This window comes from Gobio gobio, assembly GCF_949357685.1.
Source record: "Gobio gobio genome assembly, chromosome: 6".
In the NCBI taxonomy this organism is placed as follows: domain Eukaryota; kingdom Metazoa; phylum Chordata; class Actinopteri; order Cypriniformes; family Gobionidae; genus Gobio; species Gobio gobio.
This window is the reverse complement of record NC_137102.1, coordinates 5,967,370-5,979,378: the sequence shown is the minus strand read 5'-3', so window position 1 is coordinate 5,979,378 and position 12,009 is coordinate 5,967,370. Positions and strand designations below refer to the sequence as shown.

Sequence of the window (12,009 nt, the reverse complement as noted above, 5' to 3'; positions counted from 1 at the left end):
GTGTGTGTGTGTGTGTGTGTGTGTGTGTGTGTGTGTGTGTGTGTGTGTGTGTGTGTGTGTGTGTGTGTGTGTGTGTGTGTGTGTGTGTGTGTGTGTGTGTGTGTGTGCAGTGGGTGTAAACAGTGAATTGTGTATATGATTTAGTCAAGTCAAGGCTTGCATGAGTGTTGAAACTAGTATTTAAATGGAGTGACTGGGTTTAGACGTGTGAAAACCTCTCTTTCTCAGATCACAATGGCCCCAAATTATATTCGGACACTTACAACCACTTTATAAAAAAACATTTTTTTTTAACAATATAACATTTTTATAGAAAATATAGCACAAAACACATTTCTGTTTTAAATTATAGATGTTTTATTTAAAAATAGGGCACTTAAATCGGACATTTTCTGGTTCTCAGATGTTAACATGTCCACAGTTAATCTGAGGAGCTGACCTGAGGAATTCTGAGATAAACTTTATACAGTACACGCACTAGAAATGACCTTAAAAGTGAAATGACCGAAATTGCTAAGAACAGGGAAGTTAGTTCTGAGAAAAGGTCTTACATCATTCGCATGCGGATGAATACAATGACATTTAGACATTTTTAAGAGGTTAGGTGTCCAAAAGTGTCCACATGTCTGTTTGGAGCTACTCGCTGTATATCTTTGTGTAGCATCTCACACTCATTGACCTTTTCCACCTTTCACATTGTTTCTTGCGAAATCCCATGAGAAGTTGCATAAGGCTACGACGTATAGTATGAATAATTTACTAGCTAATAATTCAGCAATTGTACTTGACCATGGCATTAATACACTTCTTTTAATGTATAAATGACTAGACTCATTGTTTACCACATTATTTCTTCATTCAGTCCCTGAAAGTTTATTTCACCAAGCATCCCAACACCTGCATATGTCCTGTTTTGATTTCTAAAATTGAATTATTTGAAAAATAAATTCCCTTTTTTTAACCAATCATTTCTTGGAAAAGCACTTCCACTAAATTTCCCCTGAGGTAACAACTTATTTTCCTGCCAGTTCATGCCTGCCAGAATGACTGTCTGTTCTCTGTTTATTTTTGTAAATAGAGTTTGTCCAAACCTCCATATCTCTAACTCTGGATATTTTGTGCCACCTGCTGGTGGAGTTGTGTAGTTACAAAAGAGTATGAATATCTAATAAACGCTCTAATATTTGATATCTAAATGCATGCTTATCGAGCATCTTGTTTTGGTTGTGTTTACATTGTACAAGCTTTTTGTCACATGAACAGGAAGAAGATATTCACAATAACCAACAAAGCTTCTTTTTGGCAAATCATTAAAGGGTTAGTTTACCCAAAAATGAAAATAATGTAATTTATTCCTCACCCTCATGCCGTTCCACACCCGTTAGACCTCCGTTCATCTTCAGAACACAAATTAAGATATCTGTGTTGAAATCTGAAGGCTCAGTGAGGCTTAGGGAGCAAAGCAATTTACACTCTCAAGATCCATTAATGTACTAAACACATATTTAAATCAGCCCATGTGAGTACAGTGGTTCAATATTAATATTATAAAGCGACGATAATATTTTTGGTGCGCCAAAACAAAACTAAATAACGACTTGTATAGTGATAACCGATTTCAAAACACTGGTTCATGAAGCTTCGGAGCGTATCGAATCAGTGAGTCGATTCAGTGGTTTCGGAGCGCCAAAGTCACTTGATTGCAGTTTGGTGGTTTGACATGCGATCCGAACCACTGAATCGACTCACTGATTCGATATGCTCCGAAGCTTCATGAATCAGTGTTTTGAAATCGGTTATCACTAAAGTTGTTATTTAGGTTTTTTGGCGCACCAAAAATATTCCCGTCACTTTATAATATTAATATTGAACCACTGTACTCACATGGACTGATTTAAATTTGTTTTTAGCACATTAATGGATCTTGAGAGTGTAAATTGCTTTGCTCTCTATGGAGGCCTCACTGAGCCTTCAGATTTCAACACAGATATCTTCATTTGTGTTCTGAAGATGAACGGACGGAGGTCTTACGGGTGTGGAACGACATGAGGGTGAGGAATAAATTACATTATTTTCATTTTTTGGCTGAACTAACCCTTTAACTTTAACTATATAATGTAACATCTTGAACAATCATCTATCCATATTAGTCTATCCATGCAGCTCTGGAGAGGAGATGGAAAAGCAATTGCAAGTGTAGATTTGACCATAATCATCTTTCTGTGCGTCAAACTTCTGCATTGCTTTGACACAAAGCACAATGATGGCACAAGGACGAGTATCCTGTAGTTCAGAAGATTTTCCAGGAGGTGTTTCCCTTCCCAAAAGTTAGCAAAAGCACCACCATAAACTATAAGTAGCCTACTTGTGTTATAAGGAAATATTTTTTTAGGAATCAAGGTTTTAGGAAATCGTTTTACGAAAAATAAATATTGAGAAAATCAGATGAAATGGCACATTTGTGTTAAGAATATTCACTCAAAAAAATGATACATTGGATTTACATAATTTTTTTATGTCAACAGGTTTCACATGTTATGTTGAATTTAAAGGGTTAGTTCACCCAAAAATGGAAATAATGTAATTTATTCCTCACCATCATCCCGTTCCACACCCGTTAGACCATAGAGAGCAAAGCAATTTACACTCTCAAGATCCATTAATGAACAAAAAAAAAACATATTTAAATCAGTCCATGTGAGTACAGTGGTTCAATATTAATATTATAAAGCAATGATAATATTTTTGGTGCGCCAAAACAAAACGAAATAACGACTTATGATAACCGATTTCAAAACACTGATTCAGTGAATCCAAAAACACTAACATAACAAAAACTTTTAAGTACCAACATAAAACATTAAGCATTAAAAAGTCTCTCCATTTGCTCATCAAGTTAAAAAGGCATCAAATAGCACTTTATTTAAACATTTACTCTCCGAATTCAGCCCCTTTGCAAAGCATGATGCGAACTGAAAGTCTTGTTTGATTGGGTTACTTGTTTGAAACATGTTATTTCAAAATGAAGACATCAAGTTATGTCAAAGAGTAATGTTTTTGTAGTCAGTTTAACATGTATCAATTGAACCAGAAACCTGGTATAATTGTGTTAAATCAAGATGAATTGCTTAAATAAAGTGAACAACATCATAAAGTCATTTTTTGAGTGTTCTATTGATCATCTTTCATTCTAAAATGTAAATGTTGCTATTTTAAAATTAAGTTGTTTGACATGTCTCAAGAATTAGTGCTGGCAGATAATAATCAGAAAGCAAAGAAAGCCAGATACAGTATAAACAACCTTAAATGAACTGACGGTTTTATTTAATACAAATGACAAAAATGCAGAGGTGTAAAGAGGACCTGAAAACCACACTTGAGTAAAAGTAGATTTCTTACAGCGAAACTGACTTACAAGTTACAAGTCACCAATTCCAATACGACTTGAGTAAAAGTCTGATTTGAACAGTATTTTACTCATACTGAAGACTCAAAGATGCACTAGTGTTGTAGTACTCTACTCAAGACCAGTACTGGTCTTGAGACCGGTCTTAAGACCATTTTTTCAAGGTCTTGGTCTTGTCTCGACCACATTTGTACTCGTTCTTGTCTCGATCGCAGACTAAGAGGACTCAGGATTTTGTTTCAAGACCGGTCAAGACCCCAACTGCTGGGATATCACTAAATTGCTGGTGCATTGTCTGATCCATTTGTTAACATCATTAATGTGATTGGATGTAAAACTGCTTCAGATGCAATCAATAATTTGATTTATTTGTTGTGCTGGTTCAGAAATTAATGAGGGATTGTGTCAAAAAAAAATGTCACCAAATTGTCAACCAAAAATTCAAGATAATGCTGCAAAAAGTACTTCTGGATTTTTATATTTTAACATGTGATAGAATTAAGCAAGAGCAAGAGAGCACAAATTTGAGCACGACTGCAAACATGATATTGCTTTTATTCAAACATTAAATAATTTAAAAAACATTATTTATTGCAATTTACCAATTCAGATGCATCTTCTGTACCACCACTGCAGTGCAAAGATTAATTTTGTTGTTAATGATTTCCTTTGTTTGGTAACAGCTCTATATAGTGTATTTTCCTAATTACATTCATTGATTAAAAATGAGTAATTTTCTCAGGTGGCTAATGTGGATCTTTATTATTTTTTAACGAGCGCTGGTCTGGTCTTGGTCTCAACACATATTTGTCTTGTTCTCGGATTATGTGCTCTTGACTACAATACTACTTAATACCTAAGAGATATGCCAGTGAAAATAAGAAACTATTGTTTTTAAGATGAGAAATCATGTTTATTTTCTGAAATCTAAATAAGACTGAACACCTCAATATTGCAATAAATCAAAATCAACACAATAGCATCTTAAACATCTACAAACTCACAAGTCTCAGTTAAGCTCAAGTGCACAAAAAGGCCATAAGTAAACCAATATCCTTCAAAAAGGTCTCGTCTATATAGAGGATAAATAAAATAATGTTAAGTAAAATGAATTAGTCAAAGTCTTCTTGCACTGGATGTGCTGGTTTCAGTCTCATCAGCGGCTGCAGTCATGAACTCATCTCATAAATCAAACATCAGCGATTCAGAAACTCCTGCTAATGCACTCGCATTCACGAAAAATAGCCCTGTTGGCATGAGTGAGTAAAGGCAAAACACTCAAGATATAGAACCTGGTGAACGTGATTTCACTTCTTGCTGAAACAAACTGCTGCGGAAAAAGTTAGTGCATGCAAAATGTAGCCTAATGTGTAACCGCATTACTCAACACTAATGTATTGGAGTAAAAAGTACATTTACTTGTTCATAAATATAGTCAAGTAGAGAGTAAAAGTTGCTAATATCTTTGATACTCAGTACAACTACAAAGTAGCCAAAAAAGATACTTATACAGTAACTAATTACATTTACTCAAAGACTTTACACCACTGCAAAAACATACCCAGCAGCCATATCCCCCTGTAGCCCAAGACTGGTTTCCCACTGAAGCTAAGCAGGGCTGAGTCTGGTCAGTATCTGGATGGGAGACCAACTGGGAAAATTAGGCTTCTGCTGGTGGAGGTGTTAGTGAGGCCAACAGGGGGCGCTCACCCTGTGCTCTGTGTGGGTTCTAACACCCCAGTGTAGTGATGGAGACACTATACTGTAACAAGCACCGTCCTTCGGATGAGACGTTAAACCGAGGTCCTGACTCTCTGTGGTCATTGAGAATCCCAGGATGTCCTTTGATAAAGAGTAGGGGTGTAACCCCGGCATTCTGGCCAAATTTGCCCATTGGCCCCTGTCCATCATGGCCTCCTAATCATCCCCATATACACTCACCTAAAGGATTATTAGAAACACATACTAATACTGTGTTTGACCCCCTTTCGCCTTCAGAACTGCCTTAATTCTACGTGGCATTGAATCAACAAGGTGCTGAAAGCATTCTTTAGAAATGTTGGCCCATATTGATAGGAGAGCATCTTGCAGTTGATGGAGATTTGTGGGATGCACATCCAGGTCACGAAGCTCCCGTTCCACCACATCCCAAAGATGCTCTATTGGGTTGAGATCTGGTGACTGTGGGGGCCATTTTAGTTCAGTGAACTCATTGTCATGTTCAAGAAACCAATTTGAAATGATTCGAGCTTTGTGACGGTGCATTATCCTGCTGGAAGTAGCCATCAGAGGATGGGGACATGGTGGTCATAAAGGGATGGACATGGTCAGAAACAATGCTCAGGTAGGCCGTGGCATTTAAACCATGCCCAATTGGCACTAAGGGGCCTAAAGTGTGCCAAGAAAACATCCCCCACACCATTACACCACCACCACCAGCCTGGACAGTGGTAACAAGGGTTACAGGTTACTTACTTTTTAAATATATTTTTTAGAGTGTATATACTATGCAAACCTCCAAGAATGAAATATAAATAAACCCAAATATTTTTATACATTTAATCTCACTTTATTGACCAATGTCTTGCTGCTGACCTTCGATGATTCAGTTAAACTATGAGCAAAAATGACTTTATATTTGAGTGTTAAACTTTTTTCCTCCTGCATCCTATTCTTCCTTTATTCAGAATGAAAAAGCTGAAAGGTTTGTTTGAGCATGCGTCCTCTACTGTACATGCCTGAATTAGCATTTTTACCGCAGTTTGAGGCTTATTATTTCAATTTTGGTATGAAAGGGTCTTTAAATTTGCACAAAAACAGAACTTTTTTGTTATAAAATACATAAAAAACGAATTAACCCAGCCCAGGTGTGAAAAAGTAACACAAAAGTAACATAACGCATTACTTTTTTAAAGGGAGTACCGCGATTAGTTACTTTTTAAGGGAGTGCCGCTATATTGTAATGCATTACTTTTCAATGTATCTTTCCCCAACACTGGCTATTACGAATTCAACCGTGTCTAGCTGTGAATAGGGTGGCTATACGTCCAGATTTTGGCCGGACAGTCCGGATTTTAAGCTTTTTGGAGTTGCGCTGAATCGGCCAATAAAAACCCGCTCTAGAATCTTTTTATTGGGACGCAGCAGCATAGCGTGTAAGATCTCTGGTCAAACAAATGATTGGCTGAATGCGGTGTCAAATAAATATCTGATATATCATTGGTTAAAAACGTAAACAAGCCTCCACGATGTGCTGGCTACGTCATATCATAACGTTAACATGCCTAAATGTCAGACGCTCAGACCTCATTTAATCCGGAATAGACAAAAGAGTACGAATTTATATCAAGCACACTGTGTCGCTGTGAAGTGGACGTTAGTAGTCAAGGGAAAGCCGCCATTGACCGACATGCCAGCACGGAAAAACGTAAAAGTAACCGACGAGCCGCAGATAGGCTACGTCTTACCTTGGGTTATTTTTTCGAGAAGCAACATCACCTCAGGATGGTCTTCATCTCTGCTGGTTCAGTCCAGTCCCAAGTGGTCTTCGTCTCTGTTACTTTACAGATTACTTGATTTTAAAAGCAGTGTTGGGGGTAATGCATTACAAGTAACTTGAGTTACATAATAATATTACTTTTTCCAAGTAACTAGTAAAGTAACGCATTACTTTTCAAATTTATAACAAAATATCTGAGTTACTTTTTCAAAAGAGTAACGCAAGTTACTTTTTCACATTAATTTGACTGACAGCTCTCCTGCCCCCATGTTGAGGAAAATAAATGCAGAGGCGTGTGTGTGTAAACATGATGGTTATTGTAGTTCTAGACTAAATGTGAGCATTTATTTATCTCACTTGCACAATAAAGATTCTGTACTCCTCAAAATGAATAAAATCAGTCAAATGCAAAATCAGAGTACTATGCAAACCTCCAGTAATTAAATGTTAAATAAAACAACTATTTTTATGCATAATCTACCTTTATATTTAATTTACCAATGTCTTGCTGCTGACCTTTGATGATGAAAATTACTAGATTTTTTGTTTTTATTGGTAAACTTTTTTCTCCTGCATCCTATTTTACCATTATCCAGAATGGCAGCAGAGATGCGTCCTCTACTGTTCATGCGTGAATCAGCCTGAGGCTTATTATTTCAATTTTGGTATGAAGAGGTCTTTACCGTTGCACAAAAATATAACATTTTTGTTATAAACAAAAACAAGCCCAGCCCAGGTGAGAAAAAGTAACGCAAAAGTAACGTAACACATTACTTTTCTTAAAAAGTAACTAAGTAACTCAATTAGTTACTTTTTAAGGGAGTAACGCAATATTGTAATGCATTACTTTTCAAAGTAACTTTCCCCAACACTGTTTAAAAGTAACTAAGTTAGATTACTACAAGTTACTTTATTAGTTACATTCAGCAGTTGCCGACAACACCCCTGCCGCCTCAACATAGAAATGACAACCGTTTTTTTCAACACTCACCTCAACAATGTATCTCCTGACATTTTAAGCTGAAATTAAAATATATTTCCTGAAAAAATAAAACATGTTTTAATAAATAATGTAATAAAAGCAGGCTCTCTTGACTTCACTTACTATAAATACTCTCCCTGAGACGCAAGAAGAAAGCAAATAGTAACTCACAGTGTCTTGGATAAATTACTTTAATCTGATTACTGGTTTGGAAATAGTAACGCTAGTTAGATTACTCGTTACTGGAAAAAAGTAGTCAGATTAGAGTAACGCGTTACTGGCATGTAGAGAATGAGACATCAAAAGCTGTGCAAAACTGTCACGTGAGCTGAACTCAACTAAGCCATGATGTAGCTACATCCCAGATAGCAATGAGTCGGCGGACCACCGGCGGTGATCCGGCGGCTGTAGAAGCGTCAGAATTGCGTAATCGCAAACACGTTTGACGGCGCACCGCCGGCGGCAGCCGCTTTTTAAAAGCGGCAGCCGGCTTCCTACCGCCTTCGTACCGCCGCCGGCCCGCAGGCAAACCGCCGTTCCGCCGCCTTTATACCAGAAGGCGGCCCGGCGGAGGCAAACGCTTTTTTCGAACGATCTGCCTCCGCTTATTGTGTAATAAATAATATATATATTTATTTATTATTCATATATTTGTAACATGCAGTTTATGATGGATAATAATTGAACAAACCAGATAAATTCCCATTTGGCATTTTTATTCCACATTTCAAAGTACATTAACTGTCAATGATACAAGATAATATAAATTAAATATAACAGACAATAAATAAGCTTAAATAGGCCTATAAATAACAAAAAACATTTTTACTAAAGAACCTGCATGTTTCCAATTAAATTTTGGTTTAAAAAAAAAAAAAAAAAACAGCCTTACAAGCAAATTATAACACTTACAATATTTGTTAATAACAAATAGGTCAGCTCTGGGATGAAAAGAATTACCATTAAATATTATATCAAATAATGAGGATATTTGGTACCAAAGAATGTGCAGGATACCAAATAAATCGAGGTATAACATCACATTTAACAAGCCATTTCTAACAATAGCATAAATGGTAATAATTTAGAGTAAAGCTCTGGAGAAGAATAGAACAGTAGTAGAACAGAACATTATAACAAGCCTGACTATGGGTTCTCCGGTTTTCCCCGACCTCCAGAATGAGGCAGCGCAAATTGGCTTATCTTCAGTGATTTCTTGTGCGCCTATATAAAGGACAAACAACCTCGCCATCCCATATCTATCCAAGGAGCTGCCTTCAAGGCAGGGTCACAGGGAATAAAAAAAAAAGTAATTTCCACAGTGAACAGTGTGGATTGGGTGAGTGTAGCCTGAAACTTCTGGCTTCTTTAGGGATCTTGATGTTACTGACTGCAGGATAAAGAAAGGGTTCCAGGTGTCAGTAGTCAGCCTAGGTGTAAGAGGTCGGCTGTGGGTCCCTCTCAGCTGTGCGGCGTCTTTTTCCACCTTCACGATCAGATGCTCCTTTCAGGTAACGCATAGCGCTAACCTGGACCGCCTCATCAGTGGCATCCTGGGTTGCCGGGTTCTTCCGGATGGCTCCTGTAGAAAATACAGATCTGTCATTCCATGTGAATGTCATAAGGCCACACACATCTACTTAAATATATAACAAATGTATATATTTATATATATTACTTTGAACAATGGTCTTCAGGAACATGTCTCTAAAACATGCTTTATCCCCTACACCCGTCCAGGTTGTATTAATGGAAAGGTGATTAGAGAAGATACTCTAAAGCATTCGCCACACGGTTGTTTTTAGGTCCCTCCCACATTTTATTGCCAAAAACCGAAGCTGAAAATACAAAAAAGTGTTACAAATTACATATCTCTGAAGCTTCTCATACATAAATATAAAAATGTGACAGGCTGTGGATTCAGACTGTAGAATATGCAGTGTACAATCTTAAATTTTACTTTTTAAATTACCCTACAGCATTATAAACAAAATCAGCACACTTACAAATCGTTCCTGGAGCTCTTTATCCTGCCTCAAACTGTTGTCAAGCAACGCCAAATGGGTTGTCTAGGGGGAGTAACAGACCCCCTGGCAGGGAGAACTCTCCAAAAGACACATTGGCACTGAAATGTTGCAGCATAGTGTCCATTTTGTTGTCCATGCTACGCACAACATCGCCAAACTCTCCAAGACGTCGCAGCATTAGGGTCTGATCTGCACCTACAGGGGTTCACAGAATAAAAGAATAAAGCAGTCAGTCCTGGTCCCTCAACTACTAAACTATGACATTTACAACTAGGTCTACTACATGTACAGGTGGCCCCAGTGGGAATTAAACCAACAACCACAGGTGTTGTTTGCAAGTTGTACCTGATTGCCCAGTACGAGCAAACGTCGTCAACATTGTTTCACCTGCTCTTGAAGTGAGCCGCTGTCATCCGAAGCTACAAAATGAAAGGCATTTGGTAATTTTGGACCTACATCACAGTCAAAAAAGTAAAATTTAAGAAAGAGTGCATGTTCTCACCTGCTCGTGCATTGCTTTCCCTCAGGGCTTGGTTCTCATTCTGGAAATCTACATAAAAAATATTTTATTTTATTTTTATTTTATATAAATAAAACAACAACTACAGGCACAATTTTCCATACTGTTAAAGTTTCCAACATCTGCAATTTCCTGTTTGTCCATCTCAACTCCTTTCAATATTCTTCTCCTTATAGCCCAGTAACTAGACATTGTGACTAACAATTTATTTACCTTGAAAGCCAAAACGATTGTCCAATAGTAGGTCACTTGGATGAAGATAACCGATTGTGCTCTGGTCAAGGTATCTGCAAGAAAATGTGAACAAAACCGCATTGTTAACGTTATATACAGAATATACAGTAGCTATGCTGTGGGGGGAAAAACTGGTCAGCCAAATGTGGAACAGTAAAATGTATTCATTCAGTGTAGTGATTCAAGTAAACTGCATTGTCCTCAAACATAAAAAGTACAGCAGTTCAGAGAAATAACTCATAAATGACCTTAAATGCTAGAAGAACAGTAGCAACACAGCACATGTTAGCTAACACTTGCTAAAACTGACCTAGCAGCATGCTTGTTCGGACTAACACAATAATTTAAATACCTATATACATCATTCTGTTTTGTTAGAAAACACCAAAAGTTAAACTTAAGTCTTTCTAGATGTAAAGCTTTGGCTAACTTACAGTAGCTAGATACATTTTAACATGTAGAACATGCTTGAACTCAGTGTGTAAAAAAGGCGAAACAGCACGTGTTAGCTAACACTGTGCATTGTGCACTATATCAGCGTGCGTGTCTGAACAAACTAATTAAAACAACCTACCGGTATATACATCAAAAATGAACATAATATTGTGTGACACAAAAAGGAAACATGTACTTACTTAAACGCTCGTAGTCGAGGATATTTTCTGATCTCCTCTCTTCAAATACTAAAACCATGTGATGAGCGGCCGCTGTTGGTAAATCTGTATGTTTTACCGGTTTGTCTTCCGCCTTTTTTAGGTATACTGCCCCTCTCGGCCGGTGGAGGTACTTCTCTGTTTTTTTTTTTATTTTTTTTTTATTTAAATTAGTACATGTATAGACAAGTACAATACAAAAAGTACAATGAGAGAAAAATAAAAATAATAAAGCATTGTGGTACAGTTCCGAATATGTAGAACAAAGAATAACAACAAATGTAACACTGTATATAAAATAAATAATAAAAATAAGAATTCTGAGATAGAAAATACTTTATAATATTAAGGCAGTCACATGAAATTGAAAAGCTTTCAGGTTTCTGTTTTTGTAAGCTTTTTGTTTTGCGACCTCATGTTTGAGAGGGTTTCAAATATTGTAAAAATCAGCTTTATAAGAGGTAATATTAGAGGGCTTCTTTTGAGTTATTCTTGTCTTATGAATGTAGAATTTTTCCTAAATAATTAATAATATATTTTTGTTTTTCAGAAAAATATGGGTTTTGAAAACAAAGTAAAATGTCATGAAGTTAGTTCAAATTTTTTGTCATGTCTATTTTAAAGTCAGTCCAAAAAGAAATAGAAAAAAGGGCAATACAAAAATAAGTGTTATCCTAAAATGAACTTT

General features: G+C 36.7%; 1 long non-coding RNA gene across 1 annotated transcript; it reads right to left on the bottom strand.

Annotated features, from left to right (window-relative positions):
- Positions 1-8,588: 8,588 nt before the first annotated feature.
- Positions 8,589-11,443, bottom strand: LOC307128049. The gene is made up of 6 exons (XR_013816730.1): positions 10,648-11,443; positions 10,417-10,464; positions 10,260-10,333; positions 9,894-10,109; positions 9,566-9,725; positions 8,589-9,469 (listed from the first exon to the last, which is right to left on the bottom strand). It is a non-coding gene; the product is annotated as an uncharacterized lncRNA (long non-coding RNA).
- Positions 11,444-12,009: the final 566 nt, after the last annotated feature.